At 37.1% G+C, this 20,625-nt stretch overlaps 1 protein-coding gene across 2 annotated transcripts in view; it reads left to right on the top strand.

Annotated features, from left to right (window-relative positions):
- Positions 1-20,625, top strand: part of htr1fa (5-hydroxytryptamine (serotonin) receptor 1Fa) — a 30,620-nt gene that overhangs the window by 3,238 nt on the left and 6,757 nt on the right. The window contains exon 1 of one of the 2 annotated variants that reach the window (XM_007251732.4): positions 20,159-20,402. The exons of the other annotated variant lie outside the window; for it this stretch is intronic. The gene's annotated coding sequence lies outside the window, so the exon portion shown is untranslated. Of the gene's footprint in view, positions 1-20,158; positions 20,403-20,625 lie in introns of those variants that run through there. 2 annotated transcript variants of the gene reach the window in all.

Genomic DNA, 20,625 nt, shown 5'->3' on the forward strand with positions numbered 1-20,625 from the left:
AAATGAATTAAAATGAATCAACAATGCTCCACTGAGGACAGCAGCAAACGTTTCAAAAGGAGCTCGGGTTCCGCCATGTTGTTTTTAAATCGTCCCCCGACTTCTGTTTACGCCCACATTCACATACGTAGTGAATGACTCCTTAGACTCCTTAGCCTGTTAGCTTGTTAGTTTGTTTGACTGTTGTTACTTTGGCATGGTTGAGGCTGACAGCAACCAAGTTCCAGCAATAAAGAGACGATGCTTGATTGGAAATAGTAACGCATTAGATTACTCTTGGTCAGATTAGAGTAACGCGTTACTAAATAACACATTAGTGAAATCACTGACTGGCATTGAGTAGTGGACCCAAAGCAGTCACAATGACCTGTACATTTAGGGTCTTTATTAGCCACATCTCTATAAGTCTACAAACGAACAGGAACATTCATGATGATTCTGAACATATGGCCACAGTATGCAGCATATATATAATCGATGTTCTCAATCCACCTGTGCCCCTGAGGTGTTAAAAGAAGGAGAATGATCCACCAGTTGAGTAATATCTGGTCAGCGGTGGTCCTGTGCTGGTTTCTTTCCATTACTGGAAGAAGTAGAGGCTTGTTAGCTTGTTGGTTTCTCAAACCAAGCTGTCAGTAAATGCTTGGAAATACATACATGTTGAAAACTGACCATCTTTAGGGATTGTTGACACACATACTGCATGCCTCCACTGTGTATGTAGGTTAACGTATCATGTGCATCTACATACTAAATTTAGTGACATATCTTAGAAACACTGCTTTTTAACTAAAGGCTCTTTTGTTATTTTTAAGGCTGATGTATTATGACAAGGGAAACAATGCCGATGAAACAGGTTTGGTTATGACGAGGACAGAACACACAATCCCTGCTGCCTGCTCTGCATCACAGATACAATGGATCCAGTTCATATCCTTTTGTACCATCACAATCCAGGCATGCAACACACAAAGCAACAGGATGCATGTTTGCATGTAAAAAGAGGATTACAATACTAGCAATTTTCTGTCTGAAAGAATACCCAGTACCTCAGCATCTCCTAGCAAGTTAACAGCATTGAAAGGAGGTGTGACTCAGCTCGAGTTATCTCCACTTTAATAGCTTCAGTGCGACGGTATAAATGAAACTGAGACCTTTCAAGACAACACCTCTGAAGACTGTTTCCTTCAGCGCGCTAATTACAATCTGTTGTTTTTCTCCCACATCAGGCCCCAACTGCTCTAAAACAACCCTGTTTAATCACATTGACTAAACCGCTTGCCCTCTTGAAGCTTTTAGGTCAGTGTCCATTAATTAATGCCCATTAATAGACAGCAAAATGTCAGACAGTGCGCTCAATGCATGCCGTAACGGATTCCTGTACTAACTGATTGCCACACCAAATATTCCCTTCCTGTTTTGCCAAGTCATTTTTGTAAACATCTCATAAACACTTCAGAAGCAGTTGCACCATTAGTTAGATGATAACGCTTTGATAACACAATGGATAATAGCAGTAACATAGCTATTACACGGCTTTGCACAGGTTAAAGTTCAGTTTCCTGTTCCCCAGGCAGGAATTCCATTGATAAACCAGTAAAATAAGATAGATTCATCTAAAGCGACATTTAGCATTTTACTATAACATTTATATTTTATTTATATTTATGTTACTCTGGTACAGCGGTCAAGGCAATGCTTGCGAGACCTGCTTAGTGTGTACTAGGGCTGCACAATATTGGGAAAAAAAAGTTTTACATTGCAGACGTTCTTTTTTGGACGATATATATTGTGATATTAAACAATGTGCAGGGCCCATGACTTCACCAGCCCCTCCCCCACCTGCATCCGGACCGATCAAGAGCTGAGTCAGGGCCAAGCACTCAAAAACAGTAAAAAAAACCATGCAGCTCATGCAATTCTCATGCAGCAGCAGCCTGTCACTCACACAGACACAGAGACAACGCTGTGTATCTACTTCTTGCGTCAAAAATCAATTGTTATTGATTAATTGCCTTAAGTAACATTGCATGTCCTGCAATGTGACTATTGCCCATGCGCTCATCACAATCGCAATGCTTAAACGATATATTGTGCAGTTCTATTGTGCACTGCTGTGCAACCCGAGTCGTTGTCTTTTGTGCAACCTCACTCACTAGATAACACCTCATAACTTATACAGGTGTGGGTGTTTCCAAGCCATCGCCTGAGAGAATACATCATGGTTCATTTACATGCCATGCCATTTCATGTCAGTGTATTTTTCAGTTATGCAGAAATGCATGTAAGCGCATAGGAGGAAGAAATGCTGCTTGTGTCAGGTTTTTCATCCAAAATATTTTCAGTATTTCTTTTTTTTTTTTTTTCATTTTAGTCAGCAGTAGTGAACAGCTATCTGTACTAGACATCATGATGAAAAATGAGCCTGTCAAAGCCGCATACTGTGCCACAACCATGACTGCGGTTTTGCATGTTAGTAAAATGACCTTTTCCCGTTAAAGAAGTCTGTTGTTGACCAGCTTAAGCAATGAGAACTGAGCACCAGAGTTTCTATCTTCTCTTATTGTTTATTTTTGAGATATTTAATTAGCAAGTTAGCATCATGATACTGCAATATTTAAAGTGTGTGATTCTGAATGCTGTTAAAATAAAAAAGTATAACATACAGTAAGTAAGTCTTATGCAATCTGGAAATGTCTGAACGTCAGCCACTGTGTTGGCAGAATGTGTTTTTTTTTTCAGCTACACCAGCATCTTACTTATTTTTATTAATGCTGGCTTGATCAGATAAAGCAGATATACGATACTAACTTTAACTGTAAGCTTGGCTTCTGCGAGGAGAGGTTTGGAAGTGTTAAATATATCCCAAATACTTACACATATATATATATATATATATATTAATTGTATTATTTTACATTTTCTTACATTTTTTTAGTGCTTACCATCAAATTTTTATCTCTTTCACTGTGTAGTGTAAATAGTTACATTGAGTTTATTAATTTATGTATGTAACTAAAAATGCTATACTGGCTCAGATTAGAAAAGGCAGTATTTTATTTTTAAGTTTATATCGGTGTTAATAATTAATAATTTAAAGGTATTTAAACAGCAAGAAAGTACAAGCGAATCAGATGTTGTGGGAGGAATATTGGGTTGTGCATACTGTTTTTTGTTATTTTTGTTATTACTCTGTATTGTATTGTTTGCACTGTATGTGGTCTTGTGTACAGTAGTGTTGCTCTATGTTGCACCATGGTCCCAGAGGCATGTTATTGTGCACCACTGTATACTTGTATATGGGTGAAACAACAAATTAATTTTCTTTACTGGATTTATTTGGCAAGGCTTACATGGTGCCAATCACAGAGCAGAATTTGAGCAGTCAGTGGATTGCAACATATCATATTTCATATAGCTGATCAAATTGCATGACTGAAGTAGGCAGTTAGGTTACATGATTCGGATAAGTAATTAATTAAGGTCACCAATTAACTTATCATTTTCAAGTTACTAATAAAACTAAACAAAATAGATTTAAAAAAACAGTACAGTCATAAATTGTAATTCATTGAAAGGCTCTAAAAAGCATAGCTCCTATATCAATATCAGGGATATTTCATCTACTAATAAACCCTTACATAATTAACTTTGTACAACTGTCTCCACTGCATGTCTGTGGCTATTATTAGTTGTTTTTTCAGTGCGTTATCTTTGCCTTGTGCACGTAATCAGCTGTCTGGATTAAGGGGTCTAGTCTGTCGATCGCCTGGATTTATATTACTGCATTGTTTATGAGGCACAAGTATAATAGAGTTGTCGCTGAATGTAATGCAGCCAAAGACTCTGTTCTTTCATGTTTCATTTCTGCACCGGTTTCACACTCATTTATTATTCACATTTCACCATTTTCAAACTCCTCATTTCTTTGTCTCTGTATGAGAGTCCCTATATAAATGGTACTATCTAAATGTCAGCCACCTGTCACATGCTGTGCAAAAGGAAGTATGCATTAAAAAAAAAACTTGGTCTGCAATCGAATAATTGAGCTTTCTATATTCATGAGATCCAATATTCTGTAATCGTCACACTTCATTTAAAATATAATTAGAAGAATTAAAAGGCTTCTAGGTTCACTCACCCCTCTGCATACTCAGAACTGACACTATGTATAAGTCTGAGTTTCTCTGATTTTACTATTTATAGGTATATGTTTGATTAAAATGAGCATTGCTGTTTTATTCTATAAACAAATATTCTATACAACTATTTCTCCCAAATTCCAAATAGAAACATTGTCATTAAAAGCATTTATTTACAGAAAATGATGAGAAATGGCTCAAATAGCCTTCAGACCTTAAATAATGTAAAGAAAACAAGTTCATATTAACGATCATAAAGTTTTAAGAGTTCAGTAATCAATATTTGGTGGAATAACCCTGTTTTTCAATCACAGTTTTCATGCATCTTGGAATGTTCTCCTCCATCAGTCTTACACACTGCTTTTGGATAACTTTATGTCACTCCTGATGCAAAAATTCAAGCAGATCAGCTTGGTTTGAGGGCTTGTGATCATCCATCTTCCTTTTTGATTATATTTCTGAGGTTTTCAATTTGAAGAAACTTGTTATTTCATGTGGTCTCTTATTTTTTTCCAGAGCTGAATGATACAGACAGAGTGTACTTATCCCTGTTCATATTTACAGCAAGATACAATTTACACTGTATGTCCAAATGTTTGTGGACAACCCTTCTAATAAAAGCATTAAGCTACTTAAATATGCAGCCATTGTTGACACAGACGTGGGAGGGGAGGGGTAATATAATGATATAGACTTAGGGTAAATAAATGGGAGGGGGGGGGGGTAGCAAATAGGAAAAAAACCTGAATGAGTGACTGATTTGGATTATTCAGGTGAGAGATGAATAGAACATTAAAGGACAACTATGTAACTAATTTTCAGTAGTAAATGATAAAATGATCAGGAAGTATAATTAGATATTAAGGAAACATGTTGAGTGAAAGCACTGGCAGCTCTTGTCAGCAGGGCTTCAGCAGTACATTCCTATTTTAAATGTGCAGGCCGTCCCGGGTTTTGTGTTTGTTTTGTACTCTGACTCTTCCTGCTGCTCGTTCTCCAACACTAACTCCACCTGCCGAGGTTGCCACCAAAGTAACACTATACTACAGCGATCGGTGCTGCAGCAAAGGAGCTTAGCTAGCAGAGCTGTTTCAGTTAAACCTCAGCTGCTACACAGCTTAAAAAGCCTCAGAATGTCTCAAAAAAAGCTCAGTGACCGAAGAAGGAATATAACAAGAGTGAATATTGGCAGTGAGTTCGAACGGTGGAGACTTAGAGCTCAAATAAACTACAAGACTGACCCAGAGCTGCTACTTTTCTCCTGAACAGGTAAGCTAACTGACTAGCTAATTCAGTCAGGTACTTTATCACCACCACTAGATGTGCTTACTAGGGACGAGCTGTCTCTCATGGGGGCTCACTCGCCGAGCGCGGGGCTCCTTCGCCGAGCGCGGGGCTCCCGGGTGATAGAAGAGTTTAGATTTGCTGTATTTCTCCTCTCGCTCGTAATCTAAATTCTCTGCCCCTCCTAGTCTTAATTTTATGTAGATTGTGTAGATTCAGCCTGCTGAATTTGGCAACCCGAGTAACTTTCGTGGCCGGGGAGGGGTGGGTGGAGCAGACTAGGTCTGTGGTGTTTTGAAATTGGACTGCTGTAGCCATTTCACACGCTCGCTCTCAGGTCTTACATAATGCACCTTTAAGAGCAGGAATCATGTGAGAATATTTATTAATCATCATAATTGTTGTTAGTTTAATTTCACTCAGTAAAGCGCAGAAAGCACCAGAAAAAAATCAAGAAATAATAAGAGCAAAAAAAAAGTTAAAGTAATGACACATTGCAAAGTACTAACACTCTCATTGGCACGTAGAACAAATTGTAAATGCTTTTTGTAGCAGCTGAGCCGGTGATTTTTTTTGTGGGGTTTTCATTCATTCTTTCTTGTAAAAGTGTAATAGAGTTCTGGTTCTGTGATATTCTTGGACTGTCCAGGACACTTTGTTAATTTCAGGTCCATACAGAGGTAAAAGAATGAGAAGTGAGGGGTACAAGAAAGAGAGTTAGTTATAAAATTAAATCTGTATTTCAAAATAAATGAACAGTAGTGACTCTGTGTTTACATCACTCAATAAAACTGGTAATACCTCACAAGGCTCTATAAAAAAAGAGAATTACTAGACGAAGTTGGGGCCATACTTGGTAAAATTATTCATTTCTGAATTCATTCTAAAAGAATAAAGTTTCTGTGTGTTCATGTTAAGAGCAGTAGTTTCTTTTGATGACTCTCCTATGATGGTTGTAACTGTGCTGGTAAAACGGAACAGTAGAAAAGAGTCTTTTGCATTGAAACCAGTGTTTTTGCATTCATCTGAGCAGTTCTCTCAGTAAGCTTTCTCGGTTTTCAAGGTTTTAACTTAACCTCCACTGTTTTTGGGGAAACATCTACCTCAAAACACTTTACTACCTTTTATATACAGAGAAGCCAGAAGTTATGGGATAGCATTAGGTAACTTGATCAAGGAGTGTTAACCCTTTGGGAACCCCCACATCTGTATAAGTTGTGAGGTATTATCTTGTCATTGAAATTGAACCTTGGTCAATGTGCTCATGTCAAGGTGACATAAATGAAATGAATTTGAGTAGTGGGTGCCAGATGAATGGAGCATTCCATTTCTGAAGTTCAGGCAGTTAACATTGCTTGATCCACAGTGTCATGTGTGTGTTGGGTATACAGTGGCTTGCAAAAGTATCCATAACCCTTGAAATTTTCCACACTTTGTCACCTTACAACCACAAGCTTAAATGTATTTTATTGAGATTTTAGGTGACAGACCAACACAAAGTATTGCGTAATTGTGAATTTGAACGAAAATAATGCATGTTTTTTAAACTGTTTATCAAATCAAAATCAGAAAAGTGTAATGTGCAAAATATTAAGCCCCCTTTATGAATACTTAGTAGAACCATCATTCACTGCAATTATAACTATACGTGCTTTGAGGTTTGTCTCTACCAGCTTTGCGCATCTAGAGATTTTTGCCCATTAGTCTGTATAAAAGAGCTCAAGTTCAGCCAGGTTGAATGGAGGCGTCTGTGAACAGCATTTTTCATGTCTCTCCACAGAAGCTCAGTGGTATTTAGGTCAGGACTTTGACTGTGCCATTCTAACACATTAATATTCTTTAATCTAAATCATTCCACTGTAGCTCTGGCTGTATGTTTAGAGTCATTGTCTTGAATCTCCTTCCCAGTCTTAAATGTTTTAGCAGTCTCCACCAGGTTTTCTTCCAGGATTCCTGACCGGTATTTATCTCCATCCATCTTCCCATCCATCAACCAGCTTCTCTTTACCTGCTAAAGAAAAGCATCCCCACAGCATGATGCTGCCACCACCATGTTTCACAGTGGGGATGGTGTGTTCAGGGTGATGAGCAGTGTTACTTTTCTGCCACACAAAACACTTTGTACTTATCTGACCACAGCATCTTCTTTTTCATGTTTGCTGTACAGACAGCACTTCTTATGTCTTTCTTTTAGCAGTGGCTTTCTTTTTGCCACTCTGCCGTAAAGTCCAGATTTGTGGACTGTACGACTTATAATTGTCCTGTCGACAGATTCTTCCACCTGAGCTGTGGATTTCTGCAGCTCCTCCAGAGTGACTATGGGCCTCTCGGCTGCTTCTCTGGCCAGTGCTCTCGTTGCTCTATCATTTTCATTTCACTTCGCAATTATGCGCTACTTTGTGCTTGTCTATCAATTAAAATCTCTATAAAATAAAATAAAAAAGTTTGTGGTTATAAGGTGACGAAATGTGTAAAAGTTCAAGGGGTATGAATACTGTTGCAAGCCACTGTATTTAATAAAAGGCATTGCCTTTTAATGCAGAAAGCACATCAACATTCAATGCAGGAGGCCCTACACACATAATAATCTTGCTTAAAATGCAGCTGAAAAGTATGATTTATATTTATGGAAACTTCATGCCTTGTGGGGATCAGTTTATTACCTTCTTGCCTAATCATTCTAAATAACAGAACTGTTGATCAGGCTTTCCAAATTTTTGTATGCCTCTACAAAAAGCAGATTTAATTTGTGTTCTCGGCACGGTTCATTAGGAGCATATTCTAATGTAGGGCAAGCTTTTTCTGGAAACTTCTACTTTCTAAATCCACTGAAGAGGAGGGTAAACAGAAGAGCACGGCCCCTAAGCCCATTTATATCACTGCATAACACAGAGTACATAACGCACAGCCCCCTGCCTGCAGTGTTTATGTCTAATTAAAAATATTAAGCTTAGTCTTAACTTCTTTTATTACCGTTTAGGCACCCACATGATAAAAGGGTAGAAGTTATGCAATGTGTTTTCCTGTGGAATGCTCAGAAATGCAGTAATTCCACAGCAAAACAGAAATATTTCAGAACCGTTGAAAAAAAATCGAATGCAAATGTTGTACACATGAATAAAAAACTGACCAGTGTATGATTATGCTGGCAGTAATACAATTTATGAGAGGAGAGACTTACCAGCATCACCCTGATGTAAAATAAAAACTATTTAAATTTTTTAACAAGGTTCATACTGAAAAAAATTTTCAGAATTTTAAGGTGGCAAAATGAAATTTAAGCCTGTGAGCTTGCTTTCGGGCAAGTCCAGAAATGTTTTATTGGTTTCTCATTTGTGATACATTTTTACATATTTTTTTTTACAGCCAATTAACTGGGGTGAAGAAAAACTGATTTAATGGGATCTGATTAATGTAGAAGATCACACATATAGCTATAGTAATAGTAAAATATGGTAATCGATAATGCATTTGCATTAGAAAATAAACAGTAAAAAATGAATCTACATAAATCATTTATTAAAATACATCTACGAGCAATTTAAATAAAAAATATAAAATCTTAAATAAGTGATAGCATAACAATAACTACCTTTAAAAAGCCGATGTGAAAGGGGCCACAAACCATGGTTCAGACCAAAAGACCAGAAGTTGGTGAACTTTTTCTTTTTCTTCTTCTTCTTCTTATTTCCTCTTTCCTCTTCTTCTTCTTCTTCTTCTTCTTTCCTCTTATTCTTCCTTTTCTTCTTCTTCTTCAGGTTGTAGGTGGGTTGAATCCAAAGTTAATCCAAATGGCTACTGCCCCCTTTTGATTGTCCATCATTGGATTATTACAGTGTTTTTCTACAGTATGAGGATTATTACTGTGATTTTGACATTTTCAAGTTAATTACTGTGGTTTTGGCCACATTAATCATGTAATACTGTAAAAGTATTTACAGTAGGTAATTGTGCAGGAACACAGTATACTACTGTGGATTTCACTGCATTTTATTTTACAGTGTAGGGGACAGGAGCTCAAAAGCATCTTAAATTCAGGGTCTGTGAATACTAGCTTTGGATGTTCTAAGTAAATGACTAAGCACTTTCGTAATCCCCTTTGGATAAGAGCATGTTCTAAATGCCATAAGTGTAAATGTAAATAACAGATTTCACATTTGAGCTCTCATAATACAAAAGGTTCACAGCACAGTCTCACTAATGCACATTCCAAGAAACTGCCATAAACAAGACTTGCATTAGAGGTGGCTTTTCTCAACAAGCCCTAACCTCACATATCACATATCAAGTCATATTGTGAAATCAGTCAAAATGAACGTCTTGAATTGAGAAAGCTCCTGTAGACCCCTTGGCCTTTCTTAGACTCACTTGGTGAGCGATGATATTTAAAAGTTACATAAATAAATAATTATTATCCTTTACATTTGAAAGCATATGACATTAATGACATGACATTAAAATTGCAGAATCCAATTACTCTTTGGGGAATTTGAACAGCTGGGTAATTCTTGCCATTTTGCCTTTTTTCTGCGACTTTAAAGGAAGCTACAGTTAGTGTAAAGATACTAATAGTCATCAGTCTGTCGTATGTATGTGTGCAGTTTCTGTATTATGAATTGTTTTCATTGTTAAGTATTACATGCATACTGCAGTGCGCCAACTAAATTTACCAAAAATGGTGTATAAAACTTAGTGTGTTTTAATCATTGTTCATAGAGTGCTTAATAAATAATCTGCAATTCTTCAGATAAACAGATAATAATAATAATAATAATAATAATAAAACGTTTCAGACAAGGGATCTAATAGATTTTTGCAACAGTGTGGGGTTTTAAACCATTCTGAAGTTCTTTTTTTCTTATTCCTTATATGCGCTATAGTATATGTATACTATATGCTAGTGGCCATCCCTTCAAATGCATTCAGCTATTTAAAGTTGAACCCATTGCTGACACAGATGTACAAATGCACACACACACACACATCTGTCTAATCCCTCTAGAGAAGTACAGCCAATAGAACAGGAATCTGAAGCAGATAAACATGAACTTGCTGTTGGCATCATGCCTGAAGCCATATGTAGGCATGTGTATAAATATGTATAAAGCCACCCAAGTATTGAGTTGTGGAGCCCATGGAATTGTGTTCTCTAGAATGATGGTGCTTCATCCAGTACTACTTATTCAGAATGAGTTTGGAAGTTGAGGATGAGGTGGGGGGACATCCTGATGCCAAAAAATAATCTTGCATGGGACAATAAATGATCAGGTGTTGGGATTCTCTTGTCCATATAATGTATGTTTTAGAAATATTTAGGTGTTGGGCTCCGAGTGGGCAAAGCGCTGCCACTATGATCGGGAGATCAGGTTCGAATCCTGTTCATGTAGATTGCCTTCAGCAACCGGAACCCTGAGAGAGCACAATTGACCTTGCTCTCTCTCTCTGGGTGGGTAGATGGTGTTCTTTCCCCACATCACTCCATAGGGTGATGTCAGTCATCACAAGGCGTCTGTGAGCTAATTTATCGTAATAAGGTCGCTGCACTTTCCTACAAAAGCGCTGTGATGCTACTCAGCAATGCTGCATCAGCAGCACTCCGAAAAGAGGTGGTGGCTGATTTTACATGTATCGGAGAAGGCATGTGCTAGTCTTCACCCTCCTGGTGTTGAGGCATCACTAGGGATAGGGGGAGTCCTAATGAGTGGGTTGGGTAGTTGCTGTATAATTGGGGAGAAAATGGGAAAAAGAATTTTAAATATGTAAAATAATTTTTTTTAAAAGAAATGTTTAATGATAATGTGTTTTATGAATCTGTGGGCCACACTTACCTAAATAAGAATTACCAAGCCCTCAATAATACATGGCGGTGTAGATACTGAAGTACATGTGAAAATAACCTGAAGAAAATTCAGGTTGTTTGTCAAAACATAGCTCTTTACATTGACCACATCAGCCAAAAAAATAAAAACACTTCCTTGCTGAACGGATTTACTGTTTCATTCCACACAGGCCTTTCATTATTCCAAACAAAAAGTCATCACCATGACAACCATTCCCATCAATCCAGTGGAGGTACAGAAATGAGTGTGGGGGCCTTCAGAGCAATAATTTTTTTATTACTGAAACCCCCACCTTTACCCCTGTTCCATTACATCTTTCCCTCTATAAAGCCGCTGTCACTACATGGGTTGAATGTTGCAGTTCACTGGACATTGAGTTAATTCATTTTGATTTAAAAATCTGTTTCAAAAGAACCTTCTTTATGTACCACATACAGTGGCGTGAAAAAGAATTTGCCCCCTAGAGATTTGTTTTATATAAAAAAATATTCAAACCAATCTAGCCCTGTTTGAAAAAAAAAGGGGTTTTGAGCATAAACAGACTATTTAAAGCAGCACTAGGTAGGATTTCCTTGATTTTTAATCTTATTAAAGAAGTAAAATTACATCTTGAAACTTACTGCCGCGCTGCATTAAGGTGTAATAGGAGGAATAGCAGTGCTCTCGTGTCTGTGCCGGAACTCCTTTAAGCTCAAACCAGACTCTGTAAGTTTTCTGAGGTGGCCACGACCAACGCTCGCGAGAACTGCGACCTGCTTTCCGACCTTTAGTTCTAACAGTTCTACAAGGACTACTGGTTCATTCTTTACAAACTAACATACAGACACTCTGGCAGAAACTGGAAAGAGACCGAATATGTCTGTGAAAGCCAGAAAACGAGAAAGAGAAACTAATCCGCCTGAAACATTTATTACACTCTACAACTGTAGGGAAAGCCCACAAGCACAAAATCTCAATCGTAGAGATTGATCATGCCCAGCATCTCAATCAGACTTTGTCTAGGCAACTCCAAAATCTTCTTTTTTTTTTTTTTAAGAAATACAGCGGTGAACTTGTTTGTGTGCTTTGGATCATTGTCCAAAATGGGCCGTTGTGTTTTTTTTTTTTTTTGGTCAGCAGTGTTTTTTGCCTTGGAACTCTCCCATTAATACCATTTTTGACCAGTCTCTTTCTTATATTAAATCTTTAATACTGACCTTAAATGAGGCAAGTAAGACCTGCAGTTCTTTATATGTTGTTCTGAGTTCTTTTGTGACCTCCTGGATGAGTTGTCCATGACCTTGTGGAATAATTTGGTTGGCTGGCCACTTCTGGGAAAGTTCACCAGTGTGAATAATGTTTTCTGTGGTCCGCTGTGATAATGTATAATGTGTTGCTTTTTGAGATCTTTTATTCGTGGTTAGTAGTGAAATTGAACTCAGCTTTCTAAAAAGTGTAATTAATCACAGTTAATTTATGGGGTCAAACACTTTTTGCACACACAGGGCTAGATTAGTTTGCATAGTTTTTTTCCCTTTATAAATGAAATCATCTTTTAAAAAGTGTTTTTTATTTATTAAGGTTATATTTGTTAGAAATTAAAGTTTGAAAAAAGAAAAAAGTAAGTATGACAAAAATGGAAAAAACAAAATAAAATACTTTTTCACAACACTGTAGGTCTCTGGCAGTTATGTCTTAAGCACATATGTAAATGAATGCAAACCCACACGTCAAGGGTTAACCAGGAATGTCCTTGTCAACACACTGCAACACTTCCTTTGCCTGCCCAGTTGCCAGATTATTGCCAATTTTGCAGCAATTTCAGGATATACAGGTCAGTGAATTAAATCATATGGTTGAAATTTCTCTCAAAGAACAACACAAACCAAGCTAGTCTGAGCACTATGTGCCATTTTCTATTCATTTGAGAGAGCACATGAGCCTGCTGTCTTCAAGAGGTAAATAACCACTTAGCCAAGTGCACTGGGTTCATCAAAGTAAATTGTTTCAGAACAAACTCAGATGATGGATTCTCTTGAGCTGTACTTAGTGCTTCTTGCTTTAGAGAAGTGAAGAGTCATTTTCTGTAGGTCTGCTGCTAAACGAAGTCTAGCTCTGCTACTTACTCACACACACTTATTTAAGAATGAATAACATGGCAGATTTCATGGGGAAAACAAATTCAAGGGCATGCCAAGCAAAAGTTGCAGCCAAATATTCCTATATTCAAATGAGTGCTCCTGTGCTCAGATAACTCCTGCAGTTTAAAAAAGGAGGTGTTCAGAAGGTAGAGACTGATAAGGTGACATACCTCTTTAAATTGAGTGCCTGAAGGTGAAAGTTCCCAAATTCAGAAAAACAGGATGTGACAAAATAACCACTTAATGTGAGAGAAGGTCTTTGGGCAGTATGATGGAGTTTATCTTACTGCACATCAGCCTTAGAATTTTGCAAACCTTAGGGCATTAGGAACCTTTAACCTGACCAAGACGAACACAACCTTGATTCATTTCTGTAGGAAATTTAATACATGCCAAAAAGCCTGTGAACACCTGTTTTTGTAATGTTTCTTTAGAACTCAAGGGGATTAACAGGTAGCTTGATGAGGACTTGATTATATTCAGGCACAGGTGATGTCTAAATATCTGGTGCTAAAGTTGGGTCATGAGTTTGGGATCAAGAGTACCACCTCAATTCATAGTGCTCTATCATTTCGAATAACTAAAATTTTGGGGTTTTAAGTCAGAAGCCCAAAGCTTAGGATGTGTATACCAGCCTATATGATGCTTAATATTGGGCCTTGTGGTTTCAGGCTTATCTGTGGCTATCCCAAGGACTGCTTTTTCAGTGTTTTTTTCAGTGTGCACAATTGATCATCTGTGTCCATAATGTATACACCTTGAAGGGGCAAAATCCAGTATCTAGTGTAGAGAGTGTTTGTGTACTTTTGGACAAACTGTGTAAGAATTCATTTTAGTACTATTACACTGTTGTAAGAGGTTGGCTTGTGCTGCCAGCAGAGGGTGAAGACAGAAAATCACTGTCACCCAAGGGAAATCCAAATCCCAGAATTGCAAGAAATGATCAGTGCAAACCAGGCTTACCTTTTCACTGGTATATAAAGCCATGGCAAGAAGTACACCCTTGTCACACCTTTATAGAGATGTGACTTGGAAAGGAAAGGAAAGGAAAGGAAAAGAAAAAGAGATCTCAAAAGAAATCCAAAAACAAGATCTAAAAAGAAAGCAAAATTCTCACAAATAAAGCAACAAGACCTTAAAAGAAAGCCAAACAAAAGAAGAGAAAATATCAAAAGAACATAAAAAAGGCAACAGTAAGTTTCTTATAGTAAGTTCCTAAGTTCCCTTTTCAAGCCTTTTCCCTTCTTACTTCAGGAAGTGTAAGGGTGAATCCCATTTCTCCCCTTGGCCCTACCCCTCTGTTTTGCGCGTGCACGTCAAGGGGTAGGGGTGTCCCGATTCCTGTTAGGATGAAGTGGTAGGGGTAAGGGGTAGGGCTAGTTAGCCCTTCAAACGGAGATTTTCCAGACCCACACTTCGTACCGAGGGGTATGAGAATGACTGGCAAGATGGCGGAACAAGCGACCAAAGAAAGTATTTTCCATGTTAAAAATTACGATTAGCACTGTATTACCTTAGTTTATTGTGTAGTTTTGATGTTTTATGGCTGAATTCTTCGTAACAAGCATAAAAAGTTCGCTAGTAGTTCGTTTCGGTAGCTAGCTAGCTAGCTAACTTTACCGTTCCACCTTAAATGGTGCAACAGACGGCAGGCGCTACCGCATTTAAGGCGGAACGGAAAAAATAAATCAAATAAAAAATAATCAGAGCTAATTTCAGCTCCCCATCACAGAGGAATTAAGGAATGGACAATATTAATTAATTTCTGCACCTCCTGCCCCCTTTCTGTACACATACAATGCCCTAAAGTTAACTAGTTAACCAGCAGCTAGGCTACTGAACTTTAGCGCTCCACTGCTATCATCACATCAGCCCAGCAGGGTCACCTACACACCACCGCTAGTAGCCTGGTCATAAATCAGTGCTATTTATTTATGTATTTATTGTTCATTGACAAACGTCATTGTGATATACCAATGATTCCTCTGTCACTGAGGACCCATATTCTTGCACATTATATTGTTTTTGTAACACATTACCTGCTCCAGGACCAGTGTTGGGAACCAGTGTGATATACAATTTCTAGTATATTATGGAGGCTATTTTCAATAAGATTCACCTTTCACCGGGTGCTTGAAGGGTTGTCCCAATTCCTAGGGGTAGGATTTTACCCCTTCCCCTTGTAACTCCGTTCCAAGGGGAAGGATTACACTCGAAAAGAAGGGGTAGGGCCAAGGGGAGAAATGGGATTCACCCTAATTCCTCTCACACAGTCAAAAGCACTCACAGTCCCTACTTCATCCTATCATTATAGCAGCTAATAATAAGAATAATAAGAAGAATATATAAAGTGGACTTTCCTCTTTGTGCTTGGGTCCAATCTTCCAATCCTTGGGTCCAATCATTTACCAATTTTGTACTTGCAGAAAGAACATTGCACTTTTTCAATGACATGGACATTGTAATTTAAGGATACACTTTATGAACAAAAACATATGGGAACATCTGCACATTCATTGTTTCTTCCAAAATTAATGGTAATGAATAAGTGGATCCTTCTTTTGTTTGAGTAACTCCTTTTACTGTCCTGGAATGGCCTTTTTCTTGATTTTGGAGCATTGCTGTCAGGATTTGAATACATTCAGCAGCAAGAGCATTAGCGAGGTCAGCTTGTTAGATGATCAAAACCCAACCTCAACTTATCCTAAAAGTATTGGATGGAGCACCAACATTCCAGAAAACAGTTTATACTGCTCTAGCCTACTCCTGACATTGAAAATTGTGCCAATGGGCATACCTGTCAAGTTTTGGATTTAAAAATAAGGAAGCTTTTCCGTTGTCTGCTTAGAGACGTCCCACCAGCCCAACCAAGGTTCAATATCTCTTACATTTTAAGCCAGAATTACAAGAAATCCAAAATACCAACTACTCATTCTTACACTGTAAAAAAAGAGCTGTGAAATTTAAAAATGTGCTGTAAATAACTTGCAGTAATTTACAAGTAATTCACTGTGAAATAAAATCACAGTAACTAATACTAATACTAATACTAGTATTAATACTAATACTGGTAATTTACTGTGAACCAAAAGCAAATTAAAGTAACTAACCGGCAGAAATTTAACAGTAAGTTACTGTAAAAACAAAAATCACTGTTAAAAAAACTGGCAGCTGAATAGTAGATTAGTCTCTAAAAATGTTTCATTCATACTGTATTTTTCTGTAAAAAAAAATGATGTGTATTGTGTTTTTATTTACATTAGTGTTTTCACAATAGAATGATACCATACTGCTTTATTTTGCAGCCAGTATTAAATCACTGTTAAACATAAGCATTTCTTTAATGCCATCTACTGCATGACATTTTTATTGTTCAACAAAATCAGAGTGCAGAGAAACAGCAAACAATAATCATCATTCATTATTTTTTTTCCTCAGTATGTGAAGAACAACAGGTTAATCTAATTATTTTGCCAGTCAAACTCTGAAGTCCCTTGTGAAAGAAAGGATGCATGGATTCATATCTGATGTTTTACAGTTCTTCCAGTTTTCTGGCTTTTCTTGAACTTTACACTGCACTTGCTAGAGTCAGGATTCATTCTGACAAGGAATCAAACAGAAATGAACATTAAAGTTAATATAGAGAATCACCAAACTGGTTTGTTAAGCTCATCATGTTAATAAGAGGCTCTCAGGGCAAGTCAAAGTTTTTATAGAAAAATAAAACTCTTAATTGAAAAATATGGGACAAACACAGAACATTTAAGAGCATGTTTTCAAAGTTAAACAGGCAAACGTTTAAATCTAATTAAAATTTAGCTTAGCTTAGTTTTATTTTTTATTTTTTTGCAACTTGCTTTTTCATCTACCAGTCTTATTCTGATTTCATTGCTTTGACTACTGTGACATAAAAATATAATTAGATTTAGATTTTAGTTAGTCAAGTCATTGTGCTAAATGATACTTACATGGAATGGTCGCTTCAGTGCTTCTCCACTTTTCAAACTTCTTCTTCTTCTTCTTCTTCTTCTTCATCTTCTTCTTCTTCTTCATCATCTTCTTCTTCTTCTTTTTCAGGTTGTAGGTGGGTTAAATCCAAAATAAATCCAAATGACTTCTGCCCCCTTTTGATTGTCCATTAGTGGATTATTACAGTGTATTACGGTGATTTTCTACAGTAGTAGGATTATTACTTGATTTTTTACAGTAGTGGGATTATTAATGTGATTACATAACTGTGTTATTATTTTCAAGTTAATTACTGTGGTTTTGGTCGCATTCAGAGTATAATACTGTAAAAGTATTTACAGTAGTTAATTGTGCAGGAACATAGTAAACTACTGTGGATTTTACAGCATTTTTTTACAGTGTATAATACAGCCAAAATAAAAGCACATTTCTAGAGATTTAAATTAAGTCTTCACTTTTTTGGCAAGTATGTCCTTCCTCTCCTTGCAACCATCCATTTTTCTGATTTGTTGTTTCAGGGTTGTTACCGCTGTCGCCACTAATCTCGAGAGAACTGAAACATGCAGCAGCCTGGGTGGCAGTTCTCACGAGACTAGTGACATTTCAGTATGAAGAGGCACAGGAATGTATGTATTTATAAAATATAATACAGGAAATGTATGGGAAAATACTAATACGGGAGGATGGTGAAAAAGAGGAGTAAAATACGGTAGTTTTCTGGGCAAAACTGGAGACTTGACAGGTATGACAAAAATTGGTGGCAATATTTCAGGGTCTCTACATGCTGCATGTGTGGATGCATTTGCACACCTGTGCCAAATTATAGCTGAGTGCATTCATTAGAAGCAATATCCACCAACATTTGGACATATAGTCTATCCATAGTGAGGCTGGATTAACTACAAACTGGAATATTGAGGTACTGTTTAAATGTTGAGTGTTGGCAAGACTGGAAAGTTATTTTAATATGTCCTTGTCACACTGAGATGGCGAAGGCTGAATGGTAGGCTTTTTTGTGGCATCTGGGGAACCATGTGTTGCCTAGGCTTTGGTTGAATCGTTTTCTGCAACTGAGAGATGACTTGGTCATTGAATAGTTATGAACTCAGTGACAGTGTGTCACAGTTGTAAGCAGGCCCAGGTTAACACCACACAGCGCCCTGGGTTTTTGTTAAATCCATAGCCCAAAAATATTCTAGTTATTGTGCCATTATAGTGTGAGCTCTAACAAAGTTACATTCTGACATGGACAGACACATAGAGCTGCAATTTATAAAGAGGCAGGATTCACACACATACAGTATTTACCCAGGTCGCTATCTGTCTGTTAATAGTCTGATGCACCAACTCTCTCTTTTTTTTTTTTGCAACTTGGGATGTCTGTAATTTACTGCTTCTCCCAACAGAAAGTACTTCAGTTCACATTTTAGCTTTCTCAAAGATTATCACGTACATATCTACTGACATTTAGGATTACGGTTCTTATAGTTCTTTTACACTGTCATAAAAAAGATATATAATTATGGGGTGGTACCCCTTTTGTTACAGGGGTGACATCCTCAAGGGTACTTTTAACATAAAATTGGACAAAAAAGGGATGGGCGATATGACTCTAAAATAATATCACGATATTTCAGGGTATATTTGCGATAACTATATACTTGGCGATATAGGAAAAATTAAATAATTAATTCATTTCAGGAATATAGTATAATAGTATAACATTATAATCATAATGTGGCAAAATAAATAATATAGCATAAAATAATATAATGCAGCAAAAAATATTGCAGAATATTTAGTGCATGCATATAAACTGCAAACTAAAACAATTTATACAACAAATACACTTAAAGCTTCACAGTAAATAATAGACTACTTTTAAGACAGAACAGCCCTATTATCACGATATGGATTTTTAATATCATGATATTTCTGTGTCACAATATATTGTATACGATATAATTTTGCCCACCCCTAGTCTAGAGTTCATTTGCACTGTTCTGAAACATGTAGCACATGTAGCAATGTCATTTTGGTAGAGCAAGAATAATATGTAACGTGGTGAATTGGTAATGTAATGTATAAGATGGTCTTATTATTATGGAGCTTTAAGATCAATATAATCACGAGTTGAAGCTAGAAAACAAATAGTGTAAATGTAGACAACACCTGAGTTTAGCAACAGACTTTCTGAATAAGGAAATGAATTTTTCTCTCTTTTATCATAGTCTATATCCTATATCCATTATATATACAGAGTGAGTCAAAAGTCACAGGGCAGCACAGATGTTGGATCCAATCATTATGAACTAGACCTTAGATCGAGCTGGATCGGAACACACTTGTGCGCCCCAGAGCTGCGTGATTATAACATTCTAATTTGTGCACCTTTTAAAAAAATAGTTTGATTCATTACTTTGCTATATTGTGATTATCACACCATAGCTTTATATAAAATAAAAATAGCATTGAAAAACCTGCATCACAGACCATTTTCTTGAGCCCGACCCGACCTGGCCAGAGGAAAGTGATGGGAAATCTGTCCAGTGTCCTTTGACTTTTGACTCAAGATGCATATATATTTAAAAAAAAATCTTAATAATTTCCTCAACATGAGCCATATTATACTAAAGGACATACAGTAGTCGCCACAATGGGCAGCTGTTGACTAGTCAGAAAAAGAGAAAACAACAACTTTTTTAAGACTATAGCTTCACAAAACTACCATCACCCTGCTGTACAATGCTCTGACTTGAAAGAGAGATGAAAGGTCATAGAGTCTTACTTACCACTGATCTATGAACCTCTATTTTCTGGTATATTTTCATACATAAGGCACATCGGATTATAAGGAGCATTTTAAGCGATAATAGGAAGGAATTAGGATGTCCCAATGTTTCCCTTCTGATTTAGCAGGTCTCTCCGCAGGGGCACCTAAATAATTTTTCTTTTTTTCAATTCTTAAAAAAAACTTTTCTTTCAAAGTCAAATGAGCACTGGATGTTAATCTACACAGATTTCTCTCCTGAAAACTGTTCATTTGGGTGAGTAAAGCTGTTTATCTACATCTGTTTATTTACAGTAAGCTTAGATTTCCAGTAATTTAGCGCAGTTAGCAGCAGCACTAGCCGTGGTTAGCAGCGATTAGCACTAGTAACTGCAGCGCTACACTGATTAACCCTGCGTGTTTCGTTAACCCAGGGTGCTATTAGCTAGTGGTTTGTTCATCGTAGCTTGTTTTAACACAGTAAACGCGCAGACTACACT

Source organism: Astyanax mexicanus, chromosome 11, assembly GCF_023375975.1.
Source record: "Astyanax mexicanus isolate ESR-SI-001 chromosome 11, AstMex3_surface, whole genome shotgun sequence".
Classification (NCBI taxonomy): domain Eukaryota; kingdom Metazoa; phylum Chordata; class Actinopteri; order Characiformes; family Acestrorhamphidae; genus Astyanax; species Astyanax mexicanus.